We start from the raw sequence: 25,785 nt of genomic DNA on the forward strand, positions 1-25,785 counted from the left end.
TGTTGTATATTGTACTATTGCCTGCATATAATATATATACTAAAAGATAGAACTTATATATAGTATATATACCATGTATACATTACATATATATTATATATACACACTTAGGAAGAACTTAAATATATAACCAAATATTAACAAAGATTATCTCTAGGTTTCTAGACTAGGAATGAAATCTACTTCTGTTTTCATATGTTTTTCTCTTTTCCTTCCAATTTTTGCCAAGAATTTGTATTGTAAGCATCTTACCTATTGATTTCAATGTTTACTAATAGAGCACTGGCAGAGAGAATTTATTGTACATCTGCTGCGAGGTGATATCTGAGAGTGTCTTGAGGAGATTTGCTTTGAGAAAGGTGGTAGACAGATAATGTAGAAAAGTAATTCTGGTCCCTTCAGCCGGGTTTCTGAAACAACCAGATCTGTAGAGGTAGCTGGCCTTACCACAGCACATGACAGGTTGATTTCAAGCATCAGGAAATGATGGTTCAATTTTTGTAAAGTATAAAAATCTTCAGGTAATCGCATATACAAGAGAGCTTTCTTGTATGTTCTATTAGAAAGTTCCAATAGAAAATATTTTCCATTTGAAAGTTCTTCTTCACTTGGGAGATCATATGCACAAATGATAAAAGCATGCATGTTTTAAAAACTGTGTTTGCTCTGATCAGAACTAAGCATGCTTGACACTTTATTATATTTCTAGTAAAGAACAGAAAACCCCATCACTCTGTGCTCCAAATCAGAAAACCAAAGACACAGGTTTCGTGTGTGTGTGTGTTTGTGTGTGTGTGTGTGTGTGTGTGTGTGTGTGTGTGTGTTTCCGTGCCTATGAGCTGATGAGCTGTTACTGTCCACCATTTAGTTGATGAGGAGGTGTGATTATATTCACAAAGCTTATCCCAGCCAACCCTCTTTTTTGTTGTTGAACAAGTTTGTTGAACAAATGATACTTTAGCTTCTGGAACTATAAGATATGGATGTTATTCCAACAAGGCCCTTGGAAGTGAACCTTTCTTCAACTATTTAGCATCCTATTGAGTAAAGAGACTATAAAATATAAGATTTTTAAAATTTTTCTTGTCTGTTTCAGTAGTCTGCATCTATACAACTGGCCTTACACAATTCTCCCCTGGCTACAAATGTCCTGAAACATGACTGTGGTCTTCTTTTATGGTTTGACACTGACTTTGTTTCATTTTATAAGAATTTTGACCCACAGTCTGAGTAAATTTCTCTGAATGTTACAGGAAGGTAAATACAGAAACAAAATCTAAATAACCTGAATCTTTCACCACTACCTTTCTTAATGTGGGGAAAGGAGGAGTATCATGTTCTTATATTTTTTACACTAACTGTAGTTTTATGGGCCTGTCATTTATATGACTTTTATTATGGTTTTCTTTACCTTGTTCAGTCACTTTAAAATACTAGTAGAAAATTTAACTTCTTCCCTCAAGAATGCTGTGTTAAGGCCTGTGTTTGACTTTGATGCCATAGTTTTCCATCAAAGAGCTGCCAATGAAAAGAGGCCCAAGCAATGAATGACAAAGACAGCTGCAATAAACAGTGTATACATTACTGAGTATTAGACCTGTCTTTCAGGTTTCAAATGAGACGTTCCTAATTCTAGGAACCCTCAATGGAATCTTACCATTAGCCTACAAAGAATTATATGTATTATGACTTCTGTGTTTTTATAATTTTAATTGTACTTATATTTAATATTTCACATTCAGAGACCATATTGAATAAAAAATGTGGTAAGATTGCCACTACAGATAAGACAGTACAAAATTAAAATGGGTTTGAAATACTAAAACAGAGAAAGATAATCTATGTACAAGTGATCTTTCTCTTCTCTCTTTTTTCTCCTGTATGCACAAGTGCATGAATACACACATAAATTCTGATGTACACAAAATAATAACCTATTTTTTGTCATTAAAGACAAAGGCACAAACTAGCACAGATGGATGTGTTACTGTGGCAACCACAATCTTATGTGCTTTGTTAGAACTCCACAAACAATAGAAAAATCCTTGAAATGTCTTCTTTATCTTCTTCATTGAAATCATTTCCTGAGTTATGATGAGCCATGAAAGGAACCATTTTATTAGTACCTGGATATAGAATATAGAGAATGCTATGTGGTTTTATTTCGTCCTTCAAAGTTCTGATTTAAGTAGAAACCAACAGAGAGAGAATAATGAGCCAATACAAAAAAAAAGTAACAGGATTTAAAAAGGAAGAAACAAACAATGGCACATGATTGAAGATGTACATATCAAAGATAGACTAAGAAAGATCGATATATAGTCACACAAATACAAATATAGATGAATTAAATAGATAGATACGTAGATATTCTTCATTTGATTTATTAAAATAGTATTTCAGAATCAGTTATGATGAGCATGCTTAAAATACTGACTTTTCTGCCTAACATTTAAAAATAGTGTTTAGAAAAGTTATCTTCATATTTAGTATTAAACGCAGCATTTATCAAAATCATCTTTATATCACACAAAATAAAAACATATAGGTCCATAGTCCAGAATTCTGGCTTCAAGAGTATTCTGGTGTGGACTTTCTCAAAGTTTATTGTGTGCAATATTTTAGAAGAAGATATTAATTCATATACAAATAATTTATTTCATAAACAAATGTTTGTTCTAATCAATACAATCCATTTATGAGAAATTTATGTCACTACAACCTATCATTATCTAAAGTTTATGTTTCAGCTTTATTGATTTTTTTTACTTAATTGCAAATTAACATACAAAACATTAAATTTCTTCATGACATATATCATCATACTTTGTTTTAAAGATAACTTCTTAACCTTGAGTTTTTAAAAATGGCTGTTTGTATAATTCAATTGTTTTTGTTTATATCTATACTGAAAGTCAAGATTACTAGTTAAAAATAGTTTGGCTGGAAATAAATTAGTTAAATAAAAGTATAACTGATGCATAGTTGGAGCAAGCATAAGCCAAAATGTAAAAGAACACAGACTGGGAAACACTGATCATGTCCAAAGGAGTCCTTTGTAGATTCACACACCATGGGTAGGAGAGTCTCATGGTGCTAGAGCTCAGTGCACCCACAAACCACTTATACAAACATTTATAAACAACATTTAGAGAATTAGGATTTAGTTCTCTCCAAACTGCTTCCTGCTTTTTGTTGGGCAAAATATTTTTGGGGCTGTTCACAGTGAACTTTCAGGGGGTCTTTGACCAACAAACCACATTAGTCTGGAAGCAATCCACAGGTTCTCATCCTCTGTAGAATCAAAAGAACCTCTTTTCCAAAGCAACAAATCCTTTGACTCAAATTTTAAAGTCAAGATATCTTTATTTTGGTTTATATTAGCAGACCCCAGAATCAAAGATCTCTCTGCAGTCAAAAAATTCAGAGAAAACACAATAGTATACATAATCCAGACCCTCTGTGTATATTCTATCTTTACATGGCTTATTTTTCTTTACTCCTTTTAATCTATAACTGTCTGTACTCTGTCTCTTTAAGAATTCGTTTAACTTTTTAAAAAAAACTTTTAGTTCTTTTTATAACTTTCTATATACTTTTTTTCTATCTCCCAAGCCTATGTACATTTTTTAAACACACTGTGACCCATTTAGAGGTCTCTTATGTCTGAATCTGTCCTATTGTGTATTCTAATTCTTTTTTGTCCAGGAGAGCTTCTTAAAATGCTAAGCAACAACTAAGGCTGTTTTCCCTTTTGCCTCTGCCCAGTCAAATATGGTGGGGCAGAGGTCTGTTTAGAGCAAGCTATGCTCACAGCCCATTTTCAGGCACACAGCAGGTCTATGTTGCCAGTAACCAAATTGTATCACTCTGCTCACAAACCCCATTTAAATGCTCCACAGCTGGGCCTCATCAAAGTATGTACTGGCAGCAGAAAAATGCATGGATTTTCTTTTTATGCTACCGCTGTATCAGGAAGACCTCTCTTAAAGGAGCTGCAGCTTGCCACCAGCAAGCAGAGCTCATTTAATGAAGAAAAATGCAGGTAAAATTTGTTTTTTAGTGTCAAGCATTCTTTTCAAAGACCTCTCAGGTTTTACATGGATTTGGTCAGTCCCAAATTGGTCTGCCAATTTGTTGTAGGAGGCCACTTGTTTGTTTCCAGCTGCTCAACCCTGAAATAACCACATAGAAACTATATTAATTTAATCACTGCTTGGCCTGTTAACTCTAGTTTCATATTGGCTAGCTCTTAAATCCTAAACCAGTTCATCTCCATTAATCTGAGTATTGCCACATGATTGTGGTTTATTGGGTAAAGTTCCATCCCCAGCATCTGTCTCCCATGGGGCTACATGGTGTCTCCTTGACCATGCCTTCTTTCTCCCAGCATTCAGTTTAGCTGTGTCCCAACACCCCCACCCCTGCTGAACTCTATTCTGATAAGCCACTGGCCAAATCATTTCCTTTATTTATAAACCAATAAAAGCAACACATATACAGAAGGACTTCCTACATCAGCCCTTCTTAACACAATAGGACTGATATACATATGGACTCACAGAAACTCTGGCAGCATGCACAGGACAAGCACAGGTCCTAGTCAGATGGGATCCCAGTGTGAAGAAAGGAAGTAGACACAAGCCCCCAAACCTCACCCAGAACCTATCTCCATTTGACAACCACTGTCAAAGGAAAAATTGTTTTGCTCTAATGGTATCTCAATGGGTACACAAACCATACATTAATGGAAGGCCCCATGCCCATAAGCAGATGATCAACACAAAATGGACTCAATGGTACTTTTGGAGAAATCATTTTGCATCATAATGTCTTGTCTGGGCAGCTTTTTACCTTGTAGCTCTTGTGTTTACATATCACAGTTTCTAATTTTGTGTTTTGACAGGATTTCTGTGACTACGTGTATATCTCTGCTCTGTATGTGTTTTGTTTGCTCTTTGATTCTTTTATTTGTTTGTGTGTTTTGTCTGTTTTAGTTACCTATTTGTTTTTTAATGAAAGAAAGGGTGTGGAATTGGATGAGTGAGGTGGTGGAGACAATCTGAGAGAAGTTTTAAAAAGGAAAACTGTGTTCAGACTCTATTATATGAAAAAAAATCTATTTTTAATAAAAAAGTGAAGTACAGAAGGCAAGGCCAATAGATATATTAAAATATTCAGAAATTTGAGAAAATAAATATGAAATTTTAAGTTAGAAATTTTCTTTCTTATGCAAAATGAGAACATATTCTAAGAGTAGGAAAATGTTTAGACATCATGGAGAAAATTTTTCAACAGTTTTCAAAAAAACTGGGAGTACTTATCAAAACTTATAGTGCAAATACTTTTGCCTATGCAGTTTTAACTCTGAGAAGTTAGAAAATTGTACTATACAACTACATATAAATGTTTATCTGTTAACAACTTTAAGTATCCTATATGAAATGCATATCAATGATCCTGAAAGTCATATTAGCAAAATCTTAAGAGTAATGTAAATACCTGTCAATATGAGATGATAGGTTAAATTTTGATGAGTCTCAATATGGAATATAACATAGACATGTTTTCAAAAATAGTATGCTTTTACTATTTAAAATCTTTCACTAAATTTATTTATGTATTTATTTATTTTTTATTGAGTGTGGCAACTCCTTCAGTGTGGCTTTTGAGGGTCAAACTCAGGTCATTAGGGTTAACAGTAAGTGTCTTTTCCCAGTGAGCCATCTCACCTACCCTTAAATGAGATTTTAAAATACTATTTTAAACGTGTATTCACAAAATAAGTCAAAGTAGAAAAAGTTTTAGAATAACACAAATTTTTATTCGGTTTTTATAATTCAATTACATATTTGTATAATTGTTATAATCTTGCATAAAAATTTATTTTTTTTCTTGCATAAAAATTTTTTAAAAAAAGTTAAAATATAACATTTTTAACAGTGGTTCATTGAAAAGGGAGATTTTGGTGATTGGGTGAGAACACAGCTGGTTTTGATTTAAATATTTCTGGGTCACAACAAGCACATATTACTCTTATCATTTGAATAATTCATATTTAAATAAACATGCTTCAATCAACATTAGTTTATGAATCTCCTTTTTGCTAACGGCTAAGGAAAAAAATGAGCCAATTAATTTGTAAAATAACTTTTAAATTGGGCTTGGTGGTGAGGAAAATATACATATTCTATATATATATCTTCTTTTCAGTATTACATAAAACCTGTGGGAGGTGTACTGTCAGAGCACACCAGGGAATGTGGTTGCCTTAGGAAGACAAGTGGGCAGTGTCAAGGCTTGAAGGAGGAATGCAGTTGAACAAAGTTGAAGGACAGTTTTCTAAGCAGAAGTGGCGTAGGCAGTGAGTTCTATTTTAATGCTCCATTCAGAAGAAATAGTATCATCAGGATTGAAAGAAGAAAAGCTTCAAACAACCTTCACCCTTCCGAATACAGTGAAAGGATGAGAAAACACCATCTGCCTCACACGCTGTCACAGGAAATTAATCTCCTAGGGCATTAGCAAGTTCGGGTTTCTATATCAAACTCGTCACTTCTAGGAATAACTGGTCAAAGTGGCTCTACGCTGCATAAGATAAAACTCAACTAAGCTATGAACAGCAACAGCAGTGTCAGCCTGGAGAGTGTGCATATTTCTGCCCACAGGCAATCAAAATGATCGGCAATTGACAGCACCATGTAAGGAGTAGCTTTCCTTCGGCAGTAACAGGATGGAGAGAAGGGTGTGTCCAGGAGAAGCTTAGCCCCTGATTCCATATCTCAGAGTGCCAGGTATTCAACAGGGAAAACAGGCAACCCTCCCAGTGACTCAGTCACTGAGTGTTATTACATTTCTCTTTTATAGGTGAAAGGCTGAGACAGTAACTGCCCCGTGCATTTTGCAATGGGCTAGTGTAAACGCAACAAAGTTTCAAAGATTAAAAATCACTGTATAGGACTTACTTTGTAACACGAACAGGGCCTGCTTGTTGGGGTTTCTGTCCTGCCTGGGACCCCACAGCTGGTAAGCCCCAAAGAAAATCACACAGAGATCTTTATAAGTTATAAAGCTGATTGACCCATTAGCTCAGGTTACTTATTAGCCCATGTAGCTTATATTAACCCATTATTCTGATCTATTTTTGCCATATGGCTCGGTACCTTTTGCAGTTGACAGGTCACATCCTGCTTCCTCGGTGGTCTGTGCAGGACTGGGAGGAATCAACTTCCTCCTTCCCAGAATTCTCCTGTTCTCATTGCATCATTTCTACTTTTTGTCTGGTTTTCCCGCCTGTAATTCCTGCCTGGCCAATCGGCATTTATTTAAAACATGATTGACAGAATACAGACAATTCTCCCACACCATTACTTATATAAGTAATGATAATGTCAGAAAGTTTTCCACTTAAATGCCCATTTTGCCCAGCTGTTCAACTTGAAAGGACAGACATTGCCACAGGGTGCTGTGATCTGAGTGTGAAACAGCCCCACAGCTGGTGATGTAAGGTTGGAGGCTATAGACCCTTCAAAACATGTGACTTAGCTAGCAGAAATGGACCACTGGGAGTAGATGTTAAAAGGTACAGCTATCCCTGGCTCTTGATCAAGTCTCAGCCTTTGTTTGGTTTGTGCGTGCATGAGTGCATGTGAGTGTGTATGTGTGTGTCTGTGTGTCTGTGCGTGTGTGCATGTGCACTCTGGCCAGGAACCCATGTCTGGTATCTTCTTCACTTACTTCACCTTATTTTTTGAGACACGTTCTCTGACTGCACCTGTAGATCATTATTTTTGCTGAGCTAGCCAGACAATGAACTCTAGGATTATGCCTTCCTCCATCTCTCCAGTCCTGGGTTTACATATGTATACCATGGAGTCAAGCTTCTATATGGGTGTTGTGACTCCAAACCAGCTTTCACTTTACCCACTGAGCCATCTCTCTCTAGCCTCATCTGCTTCTTGATTTATTAAGATATGAGGTGGCTCTCTCATAGGTACTTGCTGCCATGAACTCTGCCATTTCTTCCCCAGCCATCATAGACAGAAACAATGAGTCAGAAGTAGTATTTCCCCCTTTGAAGATATTTTGGTCAGGTGTTTTTACATTAACATGTAGATATTTAATCATCTCAACCATCAATCTATGTTTTCATGCACTAAGGTACGTTTTAATTATTGATTCTAATCCCTAGGAAGCAGCAATCATCTCATTCTGCATATTTGAATAATATATAAAATTCATTGCGACTTCAGTAGTCTATTAAATACAACTTACTTTTTTCTTAAGAGGAAAGTGATATTGGCTAGTGAGGTACCATAGTATATAAAGGCACTGGCCCTGCAAGTTTGGCAACCTCACACCAACCATGTCAATACTGAAACCCAGGTAAATGTGGGAGGAAAGACTCCACATAATTGTCCTCTCACTTCCACACACATCTATGGCATGGACACTCCCCATAACACACACATGTGTGTGCAAATACTCATGCACATGATGATAATAAATGAAGAACATAAAATACCCGTACCGGGTCACCCATGGGTACATCCCAAACTGTTTATCACATGCTATCTTTATGAGCAATATTTCAACAATATTTCTAGTACTATGTTCATGCTGCTAAGATCTGAATATCCATGTGTTTATAAGAAACTCTCAGTAAATACTGATGATCAGTTGGAACCTTCTGTCTATTAAGACAATATGAAATCAAATAAATAACACATATCATCCATGCACTATTTTCTATCAATAGCTTGGGGAAGGAAAAACAGGTTTTGAAGGTCAAAGATACAATTCAAAAGCCAGATACAGAAAGTAATAACTATGTAGATCATGAGTAAGTAGTTCAGCATCACGTTTCTTATAATGGTAGTGGGATAATACATGAAATGTGTAGTGCCTATTAGATGTCTTAGGAATACGATTACTTCAGAACAGTGTCTACAATATTTATGTAAGCTCAACTCCACTGTGCCCCACTTGTAAAGCATACTTTATAAGTATTGGCTAAGTCTAAGTTTTATAAACAAAAAGAATAAATTCACAAGTAAATAGGAAAGCCTGGAGTTGTAGCCTTTTCAAGCAGTATTGAGATACAGAATAAGTGGTAGGATGAGCATGGTGGCACAGCCTTTAATCCCAACACTCAGGAAGCAGAGACAGGTGAATCTTGGGAGTTCAAGGCCAGCATAATCTACATAGTGAGGTCTAGGACATCTGGGATTTTATAGTGAGAATTTGTCTCAAAAGGAGAAGAGAGGGGAGAGAGAGAGAGAGAGAGAGAGAGAGAGAGAGAGAGAGAGAGAGAGAGAGACAGAGAGAGAGAGACAGAGAGAGAGAGACAGAGAGAGAGAGACAGAGAGAGAGACAGAGAGACAGAGACAGAGAGAGACAGAGACAGAGAGAGACAGAGAGAAAAGGAAGAAAAAGAGGGAGGGAGGAAAGGAAGGGAGGGAGGGAGGGAGGGAGGGAGGGAGGGAGGGAGAGAGAGAGAGAGAGAGAGAGAGAGAGAGAGAGAGAATGGAAAAAAGCTATTCTTGGCTTTTTGGCATCTTGAAGTCTATCTAAAGCACTGAGTGTCTAAAACTGGGATGAGAATCATGGTATCCAGACACACAAGTCCATACACTGAAGAAGAGAGTGGGAGACACTACAATCAAGCTTTGCTTTGTTACAAGTGACTGCTATGTTGAAATGTTGCCTCTTTTCAAAGAAAAAGCATCAACACACCTAAGCATACTCACTATGTTTTATATCAAACCTCTGTATCTTCTGACACATGAAAGTTTATCATTTCAGGCACACTTCAACAAGATGAACAGAGAATCTAGCCTAGAATGGATATTTTATCTCAGGTAATGCAAGGTACCATTTATTATTATTGAACAGTGAAGAACATAGTGTCAAGATGCCATGTCTCTCCTAGTTTCACAGTGACTTGGGGAATGTACTTCTCCAACCACTAACAAGTAGAGGGAAAAGAGGAGCAAGGGTAGAACAACATGAGAAGGAAGCCAAAAGGAAGGAAGAGAAATCTATTTTGCTAAATGAAACCTAGAGAGTCCTTGTAAACAGACAAGGGTGTAGGGGAAAGCAGGGGAACATGAAGTGATGGCTCTTCAGATTTCTCCCTCTGCAGGTGACCTACCCCTTCATTGATTATGAACTTGGCAAATGTTAGTATCTATTTGCCATGTACATGAACAATATGCTCTTAAGTATACAATGTGTTCTTAAGTTTAACTTCCTTTAAACAACACTCTGAAAATGAGACAGGTGCCAGAAAATTAATTCTAATAATCAGGTGGCATTAATGTAGCCCTAGTTTCTATATTTAATGGCACCTGGAGGGTTTCTTTAGTTGGGAGCTATATGGCAATGACAAAATGGATTTATTAAAAATGACCGAACTAGAAAACTGCAATGTAAATGTTATAAACCTATGCTGGAGAGTTCACAATGACTTCCGTTTTATCTTCCAGTCCAGCTATACTACTAGAACACTGATGATTCTTAATCAGCCTGGTGTCTAGTGGACTAGTTCTGGTCAAATTGCCCTTGGTTCTCAGGACTCTCTTATGGACTACAAGGTGCCTTCAATCATTCTGCTTGCTCCTTTTGTTTGGGAGATTTCCTTAATGCTCAGTTTATATGTTTCATCAAAATGCAGTCTAAGGACTAACTGTGAGTTAGATAATCTCCAACAGTAATTTCCTGTTCTTCCAATATGATGTAAAAAATTCTGGCTAGGGCTCTATGATATTGCAGATATGTTTCTACAGCTTAAGCACTGAGACGGGACGTGTTTTAGGAACATTTCCTTCTAGAGGATTAGGGATTTCTATACACTGAGGCCATAATGTTGGGGAATGGAAAGGGAATCACTTGCTTTTTTCCATTTAATTTTTACCGATTTGTTTGTTTTTTTGTTGACTGATTTTTTTTTAAAGACAAATTGCAAGAAGAGTCCCTATCTAACCGGAGATCAAACTCAACGTGGACCTTCTACTTTATGGCACGCTGAGACAGCTGTGTAACTTTTAAAGCTTCCTCTGTGCTGCATTCAAAGGGAGTAACTGAGAAATGGTTTCATATTCAGCATTACATAGAATAAACATAATTTTCTACTAGATGCTGAGACCAACACAGAAAGGCACATCAGATGCCTCAGTGGTTAAAACACTTGCCATGCAAGCATAAAAAACCCGAGTTCAGATCACAAGAAGTCTATCTAAATGCCAGATGGGGGATAACAGCCTTCCTGTATCTCAAAAAGTAGGTGTAGGAAATTCCCAGAGCAAGCAGGCTAGTGATAAGAGCCACATCATAAGCTCTAGATTCGTCTGGAACATCCTGCAGTTTTAATGAGGTAAAAGATCACTGTGGGTTTATTCTCACCATCCACCTCCACGTATACTTGCACACAAATGCACACCCACTCACAAGCATGTCCTCTCCCCACACACAGAGAGAGAAAAAGAAAAACATCCAAGATTGGCTTGATCTGACTTCAAAGAGCTTGTTAACTTTTCATCCATTTCATGAATTCATGCTTGGGAAATCGCCTTGCACTGTGCTGTATCCAACCACAGAGAACAATCACATAAATGGAACTTTCCCCACCAGAAGTAAATAAAAAAACATAAGATTGCAATACTAATATTATCAATTTTCATTAAACATTATTTTAAACAGAACATGTATCAGTCAAAGGCTGTAACTTGACAAAGAACTGTGGGAGTTCTGAGGCAAGAAGCACTGTGAGATATGAGGTACAGAATTTCAGCTACCATTTTATAATAAAAAGTGGATTTATCCTTGCAGTTCCCTTGACATTTGCTCTTGCTTCTAAAAGATAACTCTTACACCAAGTTCCTCAGTTTTGAATTCCCTATCTCTCCTCCTGGAATCCTGATTATCTAGAATACCATTCATAGAACTATAGTTCCTAAAAAGATCTTCTGAACACCTAAGAGGAAAAAGAAAAAAATCTCATCGTGAGAAAGAAATAGTAAGACTAGAAGCTGATGTACCAGGTTTCCTCCTTAGCTCTGTGACAATCATTGTGAAGTCTTAAAATGAAGAGGGGAGAAGGGGAGGGGGGAGGAGAACATGAGAAAATGGGATGGTAGAGATGGGAGAAGGACAGAGAGAGCAAGAAAAGAAATATCATGATTGAGGGAGTCATTATGGAGCTATCATATTCCCAGGAATTCACATGGATTACTCCAGCTAAGACCCAAAGCAGTAGTGGAGAGGATGCATGAACTGGCCTTCCCTTGTAATCAGATTGATGACTACCTTAATGTCATCGTAGAACCTTCAACCCTAAACTGATGGAAGCAGATGCAGAGATCCACAGCGAAGCACTGGACCGAGTTCCCAGAGTCCAGGTGAAGAGAGGAAGAAGTGATCACAGGGTCAAGACCACAATAGGAACACCCACAGAAACAGCAGACCTGAGTTAGTGGGAGCTCATTAACTCCAGACTGACAGCAGGTGGTCCTGCATAGATGCAAACTAGGCCTTCTGAATGTGGGTGACAGTTGTGTGGCTTGGGGCAGTCTGTGGGGTCACAGGAAGTGGGATCAGCACTTATCCCCAGTGCTTGAACTGGCTTTTTGAAGTCTATTCTCTTTGGAGGAATGCCTTGCTCAGCCTACATATAGGGGGTAAGGGTCTTGGTCCTGCCTCAAAATGCTATGTCAAACTTCATTGACTCCCCAAGGGAAGCCTTACCCTCTGTGAGGAACGGATGGAGGTGTGTAGGTGGAGACCGCTCATTCTTTTCCCACCCACCCAGACCCAAAATATCACACAGAAACTATATTAATTATAACACTTGCATATTAATTAACCCACTTCTATTAATCTATATATTGCCACGTGGCTGTCGCCTACCAGTCAGGTTCCCTCCTGTCTCCTTTGGCAGCTGCATGGCATCTCTCTGGCTGCACCTTTTTTTCTCCTCTATCTCTGCTTGGAATTTCCACCTTGCTCTATTCTGTGCTGCAATAGGTCCAAAGCAGCTTCTTTATTAACCAATGGTAATAAAACATATTCACAGCATACAGAGGAAAATCCCACATCAGGAGTGGGGAGGGGGGGCAGCGAGGGGGAAACAGGAGAAGAAGGGGGAAGTAGAAACTGGGGTTGTTATGTAAAATGAGAAAAGATGGTTTCAAAATAAAAAATAAAAAAAAATCTAGGCTGACACATTACACTAGAGTCTGACAGAGAGGTTAAATGCTCATTTGCCCAGATCAGCAATAATTAACAGTGTCTGTAGACTAGATATTCCAGTAGAACCTGTTACTATTTCCACTGCTACTATTTCCAGTCTGTCACTAAAATCAGAAATACCTGCAGCTGACCCTTAGAACCAACTCTCTATTTTCCAAAAAATGTTTGAAATTCTGGCGCTTGAAAAATAGATCAGATGGTAAAGTGCTTGCTTTGCGAGCACAAGGAATGAGTTTGATCTACAGAACCAACATAAGAAGCCAGAATTGGTGATGTGTACTTGCAATCCCTGTACTAGGGAGGTCAACAGACAAATCCACAGGGCTCACCAGTGAGCAAGAAAAAGCTGAATGGTCCCGGAGGAATGACATCCAAGATTTCCCTTGGCCTCCACATGCGTGGATATAGGTTCACAGAAGAGCATACACCAGCACACACTGAGGCACACAGACAGACATCCTTAAAAGGACAGGAAAACATTATGCAAATCATGTAAGCCTCTTGGTCAATGGTCCTCAACCTGTGGGTCACCATCCCTTTGGCAAACCTCTATCACCAATAATATTTACATTACGACTCTTAACAGTAGCAAATTACCATTATGAAGTAGCAACAAAAATAATTTAGGGTTGGAGGTCACCACAACATGAAGAACTGAATTAAAGGGTTGCAGCCTTCAGAAGGTTGAGAACCACTGCTCTTTGTGAAGACTGTATAACTGTGCAGATATCATAAAATTGACACAACCCTGCTTTCCCTTTGAGTTTTCGATGCCAAAGATAGACATTGAAAGCAGGCTAACCAGAGAAATGGTTCATCCCAAGTTATGGCCAATTCCAGCTTCAGCCACTTTCTCTCTGTGTTCTCTCCAGAGCATGTGGGTGGTCACTTAGTTATCTAGAGATGAAATGGAATCTGATGGTCCCATTGAAATAGATTTCACAACACAATACCTGTCACTTGGATTTTGATACTTAAGTAAAATCAAACAAACAAGCAAATAACTTCCCATCCGCGCTCTACATTCTGCCTCCTTTACCCCATTATCTGTTTCTGATACAGATACTATTCTTCACTTCTTTATATGAACTGAAACGTCCTGGAGTCAGAAGGCACGATAAAACTTTACAGTAGCCAGGGGAGGCCAGAGTGATGCTTAGGCGAAACAGATGGGCAATCAAGGTACCCGAGAGTTCTCTTTCTCTTCCTGCATTTTCGGAAGGGTTTCTCCTTGTGCAATGACCAAGCTCAACCTTGGAGAATTTGTTTAAAGCAGAGCAACAAAGCTCTGCCCTTTATTGGCTTTTCCTACCCAGCCATCCTCACCAGGCTTTGGAGGTGCTAACCCAACAGAAAATCCCCAACACCTTCAAACAGCAGAAGGGTCATTTGAAGGCTCCTGAGAAATGCAGCTAGAAGAGCAAACACTTTATACTTCACTTACTTTATTGTGTCTGGTTCTAGGACACAATCTATAAATTTTCCATTCTAAAATCAGTATTCTGCAAGAAAAAATATTTTCCATGTGTGTCACTACCAAAAAAATAGTTGAATTTTATATATTTAAATTTTTCAGAAAAAAATGAATTAAATATTCTAGGTAAAGTCATAATGCCCTCCAAAAGTCATATTAGCATTGGCCAATAATTAACTCATCTTCTTCTGAGATTATTAAAATTATTTACGATACCATTCGACCATAAAACAGAAAGTTTAAGCATTCATTTAAAAATAACTATATATTTTCTTATCCTAAAGAAGTGAATCATCAAAGTTGGTTCTGTCAGAACTGAGGAGGCAGTTCTGTTGTTAACGAGTTTGGAAGGCAAACACAAGGATCTGAATTCAAGCTTAAGAACCCACCTGAAATGCCAAGCGTGTTGATGGGCACTTGTAATCCCAGTGCTGGTAGGTAGACACAGGCAAATCACTGAGGCTTGTGGGTTAGCCAGCCTAGCAGAATCACAGATCTTCAAGTTCAGTGAGAGACCCTGTCTCAAAATAAAGAAGGTGGGGCATTACTGAAGTCATTAAATATAGACATGGGCACGCACTCTTGCTTGCATACAAAAGAGACAAGTGCACACGTACACATACACAAAAATGGTTCATTTTGGCATAGAATTTTCTAGAAGGCTTTTCTAATCATATTGATTGAAAGAAATACACACCAAACAGGCTAAGAACATACTGATGCATGAGAATAAGTTACAGCACCCAAAGCTCCCTGAGAAGATATGTGTTATTGGTATTTTAAAATGTAGCTAAGCTATGTTTCATAAAAACATTCCCTATCTGGTCATATTTCAACTTATCTATACATATTCATTAATAATTAAAATCAAGGGGGACTTTCTTGGGTCCCATGATAGAAATTACAGATATACTCAAATGTGTCTACTTTTGACAAGAAATACACAGTTTTCATCGATTTTTAAAAAGGAACCAGATCCTATTAAACTTTGCAAAGTATGAATAGTAAAGTTACAGCCACTGTTTCAATGTGATTAAGGCCTGCAAGCTTCCTGTGCCCAACAGGTCTGTATTAGGCTTTCATGATAGTTATTTGTGAAGCTGTAAAATCAAAATAGTCTGCTCATACTGTGACTCACCACATGAGACAGTAGGGACAAAGATAGAAAACACTCCAGCCTACCCCAGTACAGACACCTGCCCCATACTGTTTACCTACACAAGTCCCAATCAGGTAACCGATATTTAAAACATGTCTTCAAATATCCAGAGACGGCATGATAGAAATGGATGAGGGATGGGGACATGAATTAATGGTGGACAGACAATAGCTTTCCAGGTCAACACGTTTCCACCAGAAAAACACCAAAGATAGAAAACGATGGAAAGATTCACACTGCAGGCCGAGGAGTGTGTGTTAAGCTTGGTGGTGGATTTTCTTTGGATTTATTGTTATTGCTGATATTGTTTTTATGTTCACTGTTAGTTCAGAGTATCATGAACAGCCCTGAAGAGTGCAATAAGATGCCAGCTCAGTTTAGCCAAACCCAACCAGATGAAGTACTTATAGAAAGTGGAAATTGGGCAAGAGACTGTGCACATCAAACTGTTCTTGAGCTATAAATCTGAGAGCAGAATTCAATCTCTATTCAAAGGAGCTGTGAACAGAAAGAGAAAACCCATGTTCCCGGTAGCAGAGTATGAGGACACCTCTCCCCTTTAAGAGTGAATGCTTTGGACCCTAGGGTTATTAAAACAATATGATTACAAAGCACTGGAGAAACAAAGTCATGAAGAGGCCTGATAGGAAAGTCAAATGTTTGCAGTGCTTGTAAGCTTCGGTGCTTACTGGCTCGTGCATGAACAGACATCAGACTATCATTACACCCAAATGCATTTCTTTCCTAAAATTATCTAAACAGTAGGAAGCCATTTGTCTGTCTGATTTGTCTTCTCAGCTACTTTATATTAAGCTAAGAACAAATTTTCTGCGCATATGCCACCTTGAATATCTCACCAAGGAGCATATCAATTTCTAATTTTATTCAGGCTTATTTTTACAGTGGAACCATGCTCCAAACATTTTTTAAATGTGTGTTCATTTATTCAGTCTCTATCGATAATTCAGCAAAAGCCAATTCTCGTACTTTGGGGACTGTATAGACCAGGCATTTTCTTGCTTTCTGATGCTACCTTACTCAATACCTTTCCACTGAATCACTTACAGAACTTCAGCCATTAGGGGGACAACCACAGTACCCATAAAATTGAACACAATGACCTGTAAGCTTGGTCCCTTATACCACGCCTTCTCTTTGACCATAATCTTCCTCTCCTACAGGCTTCATTTTCGGCCACCCTCTTCCTGTCTCTCTCACGCTTGCCTGCCAGCTTTCTCTAACCCATCCTCCCCACTAGCTGACTCCCAACCTTTCATCCCCAAGCTCCAGTATCGGGGTCTAGTTTTGATCAACAGCCTCTATCCCGTCCTTATTCTACGCTTGTTGGAGCCTAGAGATAAGGCATCATGCCAGGCTTAGAACCTAGGTGATTTCCCTCCCAGATTTCTTCTCTATGATGATACTTTTTCTGCCAATCATTTTGCAAAAGTTTCTCCCCATGATGCTTTAGGAGTCCACTGTACTGCCAAAGCTCACCCTGAACCCTATCCAACAGCCACCAGTTCTCACACTAGTCTCTGTCACCAACCCAGATAAGTGACCTTCTCCTGAACAACAACCATTCCCTCTCAGTTGTATCCTCAAAGGACTGTGGAAGGACCTTCCAATGCCTTTCTCAAAGCTGGAGTTCATACATAAGTTTATTTTTTCAGCCTCTGCTCTGAATGATACAAAATTTGTTCCATCTTCTAAGACTTAGTTGCCAAATTCCATACACTATGCCAAATCTCACTGTAATTGCTAGGCATGTCAATCTGTTACTGGTGTGTTTCTTAATTCCCATTGCCTTCTAGAAGCTTTTTATTTTGAAACACAAAATAGTTTCTAGCAACAATTATAAAAATGGCAAGTCTAGCTGATTAGTGGTGGTGCATTCCTTTAATCCCAGCAATCAGGAAGCAGATGGATCTCTGTGAGTTCAAGGCCAGCCTGGTCTACAGAGCTAATTCCAGGACAAGCTAGGGCTGTTACACAGAGAAACCTTGTCTCAAAAAAAATAAAAGCATGTCTAGACCATATATAATAATAAAAAACCCAGTAAACTGAGTTTTAAAACTTCTTATGGTATGCTAGAAGTTTATTAAATTGTTGGGCTTTTTCTTTTTGCATGTATATGTGTGGAGTGTGTGTGTGAGAGGGAGGGGGGAGAGAGAGAGAAAGATAGATGTTGCATATGTGTCCGCATATATGTATATGTCCATACCTATATTATGCTGACATGTGGAGCCCCAAAGTTGACACATCTCTCTTCCTCCATCATGTGCCACATTTTTTATTAACTGATATAAAATCTTTTGCTAAACCTAGAGCTCATAGATTCATCTACACTAGGTAGGCATGTTGTCCCAGGAATCCCCTGCCTCTGCTTCATAAGTGTCATGTGTACAGGCAGTCACCACACCTTCCTGGATTTTTACATGAGTGCTTGGAATCAGGACTCCTGTCCCAACACTTGTGTAGCATCTCCCCAGGCCAAATTCTTAGAATTTCAGGTCAGGTTCCTGCTCTGAGGAAGAAGATTTATGCTACTTTTCTTGTTAAAGATGAAACATCACAAAATTTCATTCTGAATCAAGAAGCTCCATCATTATCAAAGACATGTGGAAATGTACCTGGTGGCCAAAGAGGATATACACGAAAGGGCTGGGACAAGAATACAGGAAAGATGGCATGACTCTGCTCCAGTGTGCATTATCAGAGCAGCATATGACCAGCATAAAGGGACACAAGGCATTCAAATGCGGGGAGGCACATGAACAAGCTATTATCTTTCTGAGAGACCCTAAAGCTTATTATTTAGAAATATATAAAAACTGAAGAAATGGGAATCACAAGTTGAAGAGTCAAAGTAGTGGCTAAGAGTCTAGCAACAGCTCACTTGGGTTTCATTCACTCTTCTGTGGTAATTGGGTTGCTTTGGAATTAGGAAAAAATGCTTCTGACCTTCCAAGATAGATATGCATAAGTGTATTACTGACAGCAGCTTCATGGATGGGGCGGCATGGTGGCTCTGGTTCTGTACATGGTAATGGGAGCTTGAGTGGGTGACCTGCTATGTCTGGGTGAATCAGAAACCAAAAATTGGAGTCGAAAGTTAATGGGCTATGCCCCTCTGCCCCAAAGTCTTATGTTCAAAAGATTCCATAATTTTCCAAAATAATATTACCAAATGGAGACCAAATATGAAAACCTATGACCCTATGAGAAACAGTTTGCACCCAGACTATAATAAGCAATAGAAGTTTAACCATGACAAAGTTAAAGAGAAAAGCATCATTTATTAGAAAGCTCTTAGGTAGCTCACATAATCAATGGGATGACTGGAGAAACTAGGCCGTAAGGAGTTCTGGATAACAGGACCACACTAAGATCTGATACACTAGAATAAAGAAGCATTAATATTTTTTCACATTTTCGTAGTATTTCAGGAAAGAGACTAAAGCATTTAAATCTGATCATTTACCTACTCCTTGGACAGAGAAGGAAGGCTAAGTTTCACATACAGTGTCCAAGGGTGTAACATGGCCATGGAAAAGCCATTACTCACCACTTAATCAGAATGCTATTACAAAAAGCAAGTCAAAGTTGGGTTATGGATACTGAGTTTCTGAACACACAACAAAGGTCCATTACATAGCCTGATATATTATGTAATTTTCTTCTTTGTTATTCTTTCTGCTCATATGTTCTTTAAATATTCATTAAAACCATCCAGAAGTGCAGAGCAACCCTGCCTGTAAAGCAATCCACAGGATTCTTGCAACACGCAAAAACATAAAGAAAGCTGGAGATGTAGCCTTGTTTGTCCTGTTCTTATGGACTATGACTTGGACTAAATCCACTGAGGTTAATTCTCTGCCTGGTTACAAATCCAGTACTTCTCCATTTCAAAAAAATTTCTTTATAAGGCTTTTCTGCTTCACTCAAGATTCTTTCAGGAAAGATGAGAGGTCTTCATCTTCAGCTACAGATATCTCCTGCTAGCTGTACCCAAATCTCTCAAGCCAGTCTCTTGGAATTCAAGACTACATTTTAGCAATGTCTTAAGAATACGCAGGAAGAAGAACAGCAGGAAACAGAGTGGTCAATAAACTGTGAATGAGAACATTCACGTATTTTATACAGTTGGGGGAAAGTGATTTTACCTGCACAAGATAAAGCAACATAATAGTTGGTTTTTCTCCTACCATGAGGCCCATATGACTGATTCTTTTAAATGAAATTAGTGAACCATCTAGTGTGCTAATGACCATACTAAAGATCTGCACTGGAAAATAACAGAAAGATATGGCACTGGGAGAAAAGTTGACCATGGATTTATGTCCCTGTCTATCCATTAAATAAACATAGTAGTGTAATTTCATAACCTTATCTGATATCTATAAAGTTATCCTATTTTGTCCCATGATATATGAAAGGATGGCTTTTGTTAAATAATTATTGTTTTTTTCTAGCTTTACTATAATCAAAGATATAATTAATCTTTGTAGCACACATAATAACTTACTTTTGCCAGGCATGATGACATCAGCCTATCAGCTCAACAGTCAGGAGGCTGAAAGCCAAGGACCACACATTCAAGTATCATGAATACATGGAGAAAAGCCGTCTACTCCTGTAGACATCATCCGTCTTTAAAGGAGCATTTATTGTGCGTCTACACTGTACTGTTATAGAAACTGTGCAGGCAGAGTAAACAAGACAGAGTCTTGAAGATTTTACTCTGGGTGACATATATGGAAACAAATGAAAGTATAAGAAAATTAGAGAAAAGGGATGGTGTGTGAGTTGACTGTTTACATGAAATGGAGAGCCCCATTATGAAGATGGAGAGGTAACACTAATTAGTAATACCAGTGACCTGAAAAAGAAATCTGACCCTCCAGTACTGAAAAACCATCTAAGTGGAGGGACAAGTCAGTGGCGATCTTAACACACATGAAGGACCAAAAGGCTGTATGAGCAAAGATTAGAGGGATGTAAACTGTTAGGGAACTGGTGATGGTTTTAGCCAAATTATGCTGAATTTTGTAGGTTTGGATATGATGGATTTTATCCTAGAAAACTGGAAGACCATGAAAAAATTTTAAGAAAGTGATATGATTTGATTTTTAATTTGAAAGAATTACTCTAACCACTATATGGAGAATAAGTGGGGCTGATGAGATGGCTCAATAAATGAAGCATTGATGGTGATCTGTGTTCAAATCCCAGAACACATGAGTCATTGTTACTGTTGTATTGCTGTGAAGAGGCATCATGAACAATGTAACTCATATAAAAGAAAGACTTAATTGGAGACTTCCTTGCAGTTTTGGAGAACTAATCCATGGTCATCATAGTGAGAACCAGATATGCATGGCACTAGAGCTGTATCTGGAAGTTTATATTCTGATCCACAGACAGCAGACAGAGAGAGAATAGAAAGAAAGAGAGAGAGGGAGAAGGAGAGAGAGAGAGAGGGAGGAGAGATAAGGGAGGGAGGGAGAGAGGAAGAGAGGGAAGGAGAAAACTGCACCTAGCTTAAGCTTTTGAAATCAAAGCCACCCAAGTGACATATTATCTCCAGCAAGGCCACACATACTCCAATAAGGTTACACCTCCTAATCTTTCTAATCCTACTGAACATTCAAATACATAAACTGTTGTAATATGAGCAGCAGGCTACGTTCTTGGTGCCCGGCCGCCCGCATGGCTAGCTTTATCTGAAATAATTACACAGAAACTGAATTCATTTAAACACTGCTTGGCCCATTAGTTCCAGCCTCTTATTGGCTAGCTCTTACATATTGATCTAACCCATTTCTAATAATCTGTGTAGCCCACGAGGTGGCTTACCAGGGAAGATCTTAACCTGCGTCTGTCTGGAGTGGGAGAATTATGGCGACTCCCTGACTCAGCTTCTTTCTCCCAGCATTCTGTTCTATTTACTCTGCCTATCTAAATTCTACCCTATCAGAGGGTCAAGCAGTTTATTTATTAATTAACCAATGAAAGCAACAAATAGATACAAGACCCACCTCCATCAATAAACCTCTAGAACCTTTAATGTATTTGAAATTGCACATGCAATAATTAATTTTGGTATAATGCATTTGAGGTTGTACGTGAGATAGTTATATTGTGTTGGATGTAATTATGACCTGGTTATTATTTTCATTTGGAAATTAAGTATAACACAAAAAGATATGATTGTATGTCAAGTTGACAAAGGATAAATTTGTAATGACTATTCTTACTTGTCAACTTGACTAAATCTAGAATTGACTAAACTTTTAGCAGCTAGGTACACCTGTGAGGGATTGTTTTTTTTAATATAAGCCATTTGAAGTGGGAATACCCACCCTCAATTTGGATCTTTTTAGGTGAGAAGATCCAACTTAAATCTAGATCACACCCTCTGGTGACAGACTATATAAAGGACAGGGAAGAATGAAGATCTTTGATCTTTGCCTGCTTACCCTCATTATTGCTGGCAAGTTCATTCCTTTATTGGTATTAGAGTCTACTCCTTCAAGATTTCAGTGTATATACTGAAGGTCTGCTGGGACATCCAGTCTCATGGACTGAACAGCTTTCCATTGTTAGACAACCATTGTTGAAATACCTAGGTAACATACCATAAACCACTGTAATAAAACCCATATATATATATACATATATATACATATATACACATACATACATACAGCGGTTTTTTTGAATTTTTTTGAAATAATGAATGGTTAATGGCAGTTTTCATCATCCTTGTTAAGCACATTTCCTTCCTCATAAATTTCTTCATATATAAAACACTGAGTGTTGTCTGACTAGCCTGTTCCAAGTTTGACAAAACCACAGAGTTTAGTTGATCCATACATTGTAACTTCTGTCAACAACATCTAAAGTCGTTCACTTAAAAATAATAACTGAAGGAAAGCTGAAATTATAGCATCTAGGTCAGTTCCCATTTATGATCATTTTAAAGGTGAGGAAAATATATGCTCAAATTTTGTTTTTTGATTTATCGATCAGCATGGGGAAAACAACCCCTGAGAGAAGGAACACAAACAAGTCAAGTAAAGAGATCATCAGCTTACTATCAAACTCTTGAGTGAAGGAGCTGAATTTGGATCTGTAGAGGTCAAGGGAGCAAGAGTTCTCAAAGTAAGTGAGCAGGGAGGAGAGGAGAGTTGCATGGGAAGAGAGCTCTTGAAATTTGTAGAGCTTCCTCTTGAGACTCCTGATAAGAAGTCAGGAATGCCAGCATGCAGGGAAACTACCCAAGGCCAAGAAGGACTATTTGTGGACTGGAAAACTGTCTCCAGAGTTCACATTGGGCTCAAGAATAAGTAATGTCCCCACCAGAAGCACTGAAGCCCTACCAATGCATCCAGCACTGGGTAGAATGCCCTAAAGGGTATGTGTTCTCTTGTAGTACAGAAAGTATTCATAACCTAAAAGCTTAAAATGTATGACAGTAAGCCCCTAAATAATAATTTTTGTATAATTTTATTCTAAAATAAATGCAAAAAGGAATCAAAGGAAAACCTTATATAGTATTTTGAGATAAATGGAATATAAACAAAACATCAAAACCATTGGAATATCTCTAACACAGCTTTTAGAGATAAATATACAGCACTGATAACTTACAGTGAAGTATAATACAACCTTAATCACCTCAATAGACTTGTAAAGAGAATGCAAAGAAAACAGAGTTAGAAGGCTGGAGTGATGGTGTTGGGATTAATAATACTTGCTGCTCTTGCAGAGAGCTAGAGTTTGGTTCACATCACCCATATTGTATGGCTTGCAGTCACTTGTAATTCCAGTTCCAAGGGACCCAACATAAACCCCTACATGGACTCTCACATACCCCACACACACACACCACACCACACAGAGAGAGATGGAGAGGGAGTGTGTGTTAAAAATAAAATAAAAATGATTTAAAATGAGAAACTAAAGTTACCAGAACAAATATCAAAGTAGAAACCAATGGAACAGAAACCATAAGACAGTAGTGATACTGAGAGTAAAAACCAAGAGTTGGCTCTCTGAGTTCATGAACAGCAGTGATAAGCATCCCACTGGACCCATGAAAATAAAATATGGAAGATGCAATTGAGAGTCACAGCTACATACAGCAAATGCTCTGTAAGGAAAAGATGTGACCTTAATGGCTATAAATTTGATAAATTAAATGTGATGAATAAATTCATAGAAATTCACAAATAATAAAAATCACTCAAAAATAATTAGGTACTCCAAACTGTGTCCTATCTATAAAAAAAATCACATCTGTAGCTCAAGATATGTTCACAAAAGAAGATAAGTTTTATGTGTTCTTACAGGTAAAGTATATGAAACATTTAAAAGGAAAATAATTCAATTCTACAAAACCTCTTCCATAAAATTGAATACATAGGAATACACTGTGCAATTCATTCTGTAAGGTCAGATCTTCCTCCTACCAAAACTAAAGGGGAGAAAAAGCTACAGTCTACAGACTAATATTGACTATTACAGACACACAAAATTTATAAAGTAACAGCAAATTAAACCCAACAATATTTAACAAAGAAAATATATCATGACCAAGCATACTTATCCCAGAATTGAAAGGTTGGGTTAAGATTTAAAAGTCTATTAATGCACTTAACCATTTACATACAAGTTAAAAACAAAAGACCATGAATTTAAGGTCAACCTGGGTTATATAGTGAAACTCTTTCAAAAAAATATATTATTTATTAAAACTAAGATGTGAGAAAAATTGATATATAGTAAAGGTACATCAAGTTGATGCTTTTACCTTCAAAACTGTCCTGGTCCAAGTGGGGAAAAAATTGCACCAATTATTTCTTTGTCAATTTAGTTTTGGGGGCTGAAAAGATGGTTCAATGGTTGGAAATTGGTGCAAGAGAATTGTCTGTAATCTGTCAATCATATTTTAAATAAACTCTGATTGGCCAGGCAAACAGTATAGGTGGGAAAACCAGACGGGAAGTAGAAATTACGCAATGAGAACAGGAGAATTCTGGGAAGGAGGAAGTTGATTCTTCCCAGTCCTGCGCAGACCACCGAGGAAGCAGGATGTGACCTGCTTCAGAAAAAGGTACTGAGCCATATGGCTAAAATAGATCAAAATAATGGGTTAATATAAGTCATAAGAGCTAATAAGTAGCCTGAGCTAATGGGCAACAGCTTTATAACTTATAGAGATCTCTGTGTGATTTTCTTTACGGTTTGCTGGCTATGGGGTACCGGGTGGGACAAAAACCCCAAAAACCAGGCCCCCTTCATGTTACATATGGCGCCCATGTGGATAACTGCATCCACAGAAAGCCTGAGAAAGCTTGGGAAAGACTAGAGTAAAGCATTTCAGTTTTCCGCTGTAGCAGGAAAAAAGCTACCCTGTTTTAAAATGCTGGCTTTCTGGGCTGTCCTGACAGGAAAAACTCTGACTCTTTCAAACAGACAGTCCCAAATATGGAGCTATGGACACATTGTTGCAGCTTGCTTCTAGGCAAGGACCTTGAAACACCATAGAGTTGTGGCAAACAACGTGGCTATAACCAGTACCTCCACCATGAGGGTGGAATTTCATAAATATTCCTTAGCAAATTAAAGACCCTCGTGGTCAGAAAAAGAGAGATATACAGTAAAGAGAGATTCAAAGAGGAAGAAAACCTCTAAATGGTTTACAATGCATTAAAAATATATACAGGCTAAAGGTTAAAGTTCTCAAAGTAAAAGAATAAAAGAAAGAGATTAGCCAGTTGTGGTGGCACACACAGGTAGGATTTGCCTGGGAATCAGAAACAGACAGATCTCTGTGAGTTCAAGGACAGCCTGGTATACAGAGTTATTTCAGGACAAAGATATACAGAGAATCTGT

This window comes from Microtus pennsylvanicus, chromosome 11 (assembly GCF_037038515.1).
Source record: "Microtus pennsylvanicus isolate mMicPen1 chromosome 11, mMicPen1.hap1, whole genome shotgun sequence".
In the NCBI taxonomy this organism is placed as follows: Eukaryota; Metazoa; Chordata; class Mammalia; order Rodentia; family Cricetidae; genus Microtus; species Microtus pennsylvanicus.